The sequence below is a fragment of the Rhinoderma darwinii genome, chromosome 8, assembly GCF_050947455.1.
Source record: "Rhinoderma darwinii isolate aRhiDar2 chromosome 8, aRhiDar2.hap1, whole genome shotgun sequence".
Classification (NCBI taxonomy): domain Eukaryota; kingdom Metazoa; phylum Chordata; class Amphibia; order Anura; family Rhinodermatidae; genus Rhinoderma; species Rhinoderma darwinii.
In genome coordinates this window covers 25516973-25522658 of record NC_134694.1, presented here as the reverse complement: position 1 = coordinate 25522658, position 5686 = coordinate 25516973, and the positions used below count along the sequence as shown (strand labels likewise).

The following is a 5686-nucleotide window of genomic DNA, read 5'->3' as shown; positions in this document are numbered from 1 at the left end:
AGATGGCCTGCTGTCAGGGATAGCAGCCACGTATACTTTGTCACCGGGCCATTAGCATCGGGGATCGGTTCCCGCCGCGCCGTAACTGTACGGCGCTTTGCGGGAAGCACCGCCCGACTGCGCTGTATATATACGGCGGATATTGGGAAGGGGTTAAATATTATAGATATTTTCAAAATTTCTCTTTTTCAGAGTTCTGGAGGAACGTCCTAAATATAGTTTTTTTGGGGGGGGGATTTGTTACCTTACAGTTATGGCACGTGCCACATCTATAGAAAGCTTTTATTGCCATTCACAATGTAAGTGTTCACTTGGAGGATGGTTCTTTCACTGGTACGGTTGCTTTTAAACCCACGTTCAGTGCCTTGGTGTATACACTTGGGTCCTAACAACTTCAACTCCAAATAGAAGATGCTGATGTTTTTGAACAATATCTTTTACTTGTTTTTTTAATATTGTAGGGTAGCTGTTAGTTGAAACATAACTGTCACCTTTTTTCAGCTTTCCTTTTGCCTGTATACTGTAGTGTGGTTGTCTCCCTCTGTATTAAAAAAAGTTAAAAGTTTTTCGATCAAATTCTGTAGCTCTGGATAGGGAATTTATTAACAAATCTTCTGCATACTCTTTGTCTAGAAATTGTTTAGCGGTTTGTTTGACATACGGTTGCAGGAATTTTTCAATATACTGGCATAGATTGGATGGGAAAAATAGGTCTTTTGGATGGATCTGTCGCATCCTTATGCATCCAGTGATTTAAAGTTAAATACTGGTAATATTTGCTGAGACATTCTTTTTAATGGGAAGCGTCACTACAGCTTTTTTTTTATTCAATCAACCCATATGAAAATAACCACACAAAACAATCCTACAACAGCCACCAGCATTGTATGTCCATAACCTGTTACCCGCAGCATGGCCGTTGGCTTAACTCACCTTCTTCATATGTTTCAGTCTCCTGATACCGCGCCGTGCTGATCAAAACTGCAAGAAATAGAATGTTTCTTATGAAGTTATTGTAGGTGATTGATAGGAACACTGGGAAACAACACATTTTAATGCAATCAATGCAGGTCCACAAAATGCATTATTTATAAACCATTTTGATTTGGAGTATATGTTGTACAGAAGTATGTCCGCTGTCACATCTGAGAGACAGAAATTGAAACATGCCAGGTACAATTTCAATATGATTAAATCTTTTCACATCAGCTTTGATTTAGTCTATAGAAATGTGAAGACAAAATTTCCCAATATAGGAAAGTATTCTTTACAGACAGAGAAGTCAAACTTGGGAATGCTCTATCGCAAAATGTAGAAGTGATGATGGATGTGTCCAGGGCCGGCCTTAGGGGTGTGCGACCTGTGCCATGGCACAGGGCACATCACTCCAGCAGGTGGAAGGGGGCACTACGCTGGCTCCCTCCCCCTGCTTGTTAAAGAAGTGACCGGGCCCGTCGACTCAGCAGCCGCCTTTCCGCCCGTGCGCTTCTTCACTCAGTGGCATCACTACCGCTGTAGCAGCCATAGCAGCTGCTATCGGCGACACCGGGCATGAAGGTGCCCGTGCCATGACCGGTGGAGCTTCTAGCAGCCGCTGCGGCTGCTACAGCGGTAACGACGCCACTATAGCAGAGCAGGGAGCAGTGGCGTAACTACCGCCGTAGCAGCCGTAGCAGCTGCTACAGGGCCCGCGGCATGAGGGTGCCCGTTTCGCCCGCCAGCACGGGCCCCCACCATGGCCGGAGTCTCCGCTAGCAGCCGCTATGGCTGCTACAGCGTGACGCCACTGAACACTACGGCAGAGCAGGGAGGTATATCCCCGCTCTGCCATTAAACAAGACATGTATCCCCTATCCACAGGATAGGGGATACATGTGTGATCGCTGGCATTGATGGGGAGAATGGGGGACTGAAAGTCCCCTGAACTTCTCTGTCACAAACCTCGGACTTCCGGGGTCTGTGTCGGCAGCTCCGTAGAAATGAATGGAGCGCCGGTCGCCAGTCCCCCGTTCTCCCTATCGCTGCCAGCGATCACACATATATCCCCTATCCTGTGGAGAGGGGATACATGTCTTTTGTAGGACACACTGTAGGTCGCATTTTTTTTGGGAGGGGGGACGCTGTATGGCGTTCCCTACAGGGGGACGCTGTATGGGGTTCCCTACAGGGGGGGCTGTATGGCGTTCCCTACAGGGGGGGGCTGTATGGAGTTCCCTACAGGGGGGGCTGTATGGTGGTCCCTACAAGGGGGGGCTGTATGGCGGTCCTTAAAGGGGGGGGCTGTATGGCGTTCTCTACAGGGGGGGCTGTATGGCGTTCTCTACAGGGGGGGCTGTATGGCGTTCTCTACAGGGGGGGCTGTATGGCGTTCTCTACAGGGGGGCTGTATGGCGTTCCCTACAGGGGGGCTGTATGGCGTTCTCTACAGGGGGGCTGTATGCCGTTCTCTACAGGGGGGGCTGTATGGCGTTCCAACCAAAAATGTACCTGTGGTGCGTATATTTCGGACGGCAACATGTCCATTCCTGCTGCGGAAAGTTGCCAGAATCGCTGCGTTTTTCAGAGGAGATGTCTCCATCTCCTAACATTGTGAAAAACGCAGCAAAATAAGCGCTATTTTCTGCCATAAAAACCACAGGAAATGGTGCGTTTTTGCCGCAGTGGAATGTCTGCATTTTTCAACGGAATTGCTGCGGAAATTTTTTGCAGCGATTCCATTGTGTCTGGACAAGCCCTAATACAGTTGGCCATATGTATGTTGCAGAGTGGAATTCTATAGCTGATTCTCTGAGTTAATCCATTGCAGAAGGTTAACCTATAGTACTAGGGAAAGCTTCTTAAAAAATATTGCCCCCTTGATTTTGTGGGCTAAATAATAACCATATTCCAATTTAACGTTTCTTAGATCAATAGGAGTATGACATTGTAACATTGAAGATTAAAAAAAAAGACATAAATCCCAATAGTTCAACCTAGTCTTACACTGTTGATCCAGAGAAAGGTTAAATGCTCCATGACAATGAAGCCACTTTTCCTAATTTTAGGAAACATTCCCTTACCGACTCTAAATAAGGGAATCCCTGGATCAACAATCTCCTTAGGCTGGGTTCACACGACCTATTTTCAGGCGTAAACGAGGCGTTTTACGCCTCGAATTACGCCTGAAAACACGGCTCAAATACGTCGGCAAACATCTGCCCATTTATTTCAATGGGTTTGCCGACGACCTGTAATTTTACGCGTCGCTGTCAAAAGACCACGCGTAAAATAACAGCGTCGTCAAAGAAGTGCAGGACACTTCTTGGGACGTAATTTGAGCCGTTTTTCATTGACTTCAATGAAGAACAGCTCCAAATTACGTCCGAAATTGGCGCCTCGCAATACGCGAGTACGAGCAATTACGTCTGAAATGCAGGAGCTGTTTTCTCCTGAAAACAGCTCCGTAATTTCAGCTGTAATTGTCGTTATCGTGTGCACATACACTTATTCTAGTACATCTAGCTTATAATATTACTTTTATGACTGACATCCAGACCCCTTTGGAACTATTTTAATGAAATTTAAGATCTAAAACTTTCAGTGACTATTTCCATTATATATATATATATATATATATATATATATATATATATATATATATATATATATATATATATATATATATATATATTAAAGCGTTTTCCCGCTAGTTTAAAGTACAAACAACACATGGCAGAATCCAAGCTGAATTAAAATATATTTTACTAGTCCTTTCACAGCATGTGAGTTTAATGTAAAGGTTTCTATGTGTTTTTATTTCACAACTGACAATGGAGCCTAAATGAAGTTCTCAGTTTTGTGCTCTTCATAGGAGGTTGTGTGGTTCTGTTTCCGCTGATGAGGAGTCTCACTGTATTCTACTTTTAAATGATGTCAAACTACCCATGATCATTCACACATCCTAAGTGGTAAATCAACGCTGATTGTTTGTATGCCTTGAACGGCGCTCCACGTTTTCTGTTCACCCTGAACTCAAGGCCGAAATGATTTCATGGCATTGTTTAAAAAGAGAACACGCATTTGTCAGACAGAGATGTAGTCCCAGAAGGGAGTATCAAGCAACACCAGGTAATTTACAGCCATTCTCTATTCAGCGAAACAAAGGTCCCTACAAGATGTGCTCAGTTAGCAAAGCAGAACATTACAAGTATTGATCACGTGTGTGTGTGTGTGTGTTTGTATATATTTATATATCTTTTTAGCTACTAAGTGACTTTCTGTACTCCGCCACAAATGGACCGGTGCTGTGCTGCATGACCTTTACTGAGACTGCTGTATTATTTCACTGTCCTGCATTATATAGATCGAGCATCAGTGGAAATGTCCAAACTTGCCAAAAAAAATCTACTCTAGTGTGAATCAAGGCAAATTACGTTCCCTTGGAGCATTGTACAGTAATCTTGGTTCACTATTCACTGTAGTAATAAAAGGAACAAGTGCACTGTAATCATTCAATAATCGGCTCTAGTAAAGGTAAGCAGCAAACTCATTGCCTGTTGACCACAACCAAATTACAATATAAATGAACATACAAGTGACAATAACATGCCATATAAAGTAGGAAAATGTCTTCCTCCGAAACTCCAAACCTGGGGAGAAAAACAAACTAGCAAAAACAGAATGCAATTTAAAACTACAGTAATATTTACATAAGACTTCCCTATATACATGGAAATAAATATACTTAATGATCCTTTAAAAAGAACCTTTCACCTGCCCATACATGTGCAGCATGTAATAGGCAGGGCTTCACAAACACTGTCTCCCGTAAAATTATTTTTCTAACTTCCTCCGTTATTTACGTATCGGTGCCGTTATATTTGGTGCCGATATGTAAATAACCCCCTGAACTGTCAATGGGGCGTTTCTATCTAACTAAATGGCAAGGGGGCGTTATACTCTTCGCTCTGACACTGTCCAATCCGTGTCAGGGCGGCTTGCGATGTGTTCCCTCCCGCGAGAACAAACAGAATGGTGGTTCTGCAGAAACCTGGATGTAAGTAGATGATCTTCTCCCCTTCTCTTCTTCTCCTCCTCCTCGTCTCTTCTTCTTCTCCTCCTCCTCCTAGTCTCTTCTTGTTCTCCTCGTCTCTTCTCATTCCGTGGCGGTGGGAGTATCGTCGTGAGTCGCCATGCGCGAGGGTGCGCGCACGCCCTCTGCAGAACCACCAGCCTGTGTGTGTTGTCGCGGGAAGGAACACAGCACAAGCCGCCCTGACACTGTCCACAGCTGATTGGACAGTGTCAGAGCGAAGAGAATAACGCTCCCTTGCCATTTAGTTAAATAGAAACGCCCGTTCAGGAGATAATTTACATATCGGGTGCCAAATATAACAGCACCGATATGTAAATAAAGACGGAAGTTAGAAAAATAATTTTATGTGAGACATTGTTTGTGAAGCCCTGCCTATTAGATGCTACACTTAGCTGCACATGTATTGGCAGGTGAAAGGTTCTCTTTAAGGATAGGGAGTGACTCCCGCATTCTTACATATCTTTTAAGGAGTCATAAAATATGAAAACATTTGGCATACTGCCTTTTATACAAAACAAATACTTTAAACCTACTCAAAGGTATCATTTAAGTTAACATTAAAGGATATGTCATCAGTATATGATCGGTGGGGTCTAACAGTCCGACCCAAGA

At 43.8% G+C, this 5686-nt stretch overlaps 1 long non-coding RNA gene across 1 annotated transcript; it reads right to left on the bottom strand.

Moving 5' to 3' along the window:
- Window positions 1-344: 344 nt before the first annotated feature.
- LOC142658633 (uncharacterized) lies at window positions 345-5180 on the bottom strand. The gene is made up of 3 exons (XR_012850138.1): window positions 5030-5180; window positions 934-981; window positions 345-541 (listed from the first exon to the last, which is right to left on the bottom strand). It is a non-coding gene; the product is annotated as an uncharacterized LOC142658633 (long non-coding RNA).
- Window positions 5181-5686: the final 506 nt, after the last annotated feature.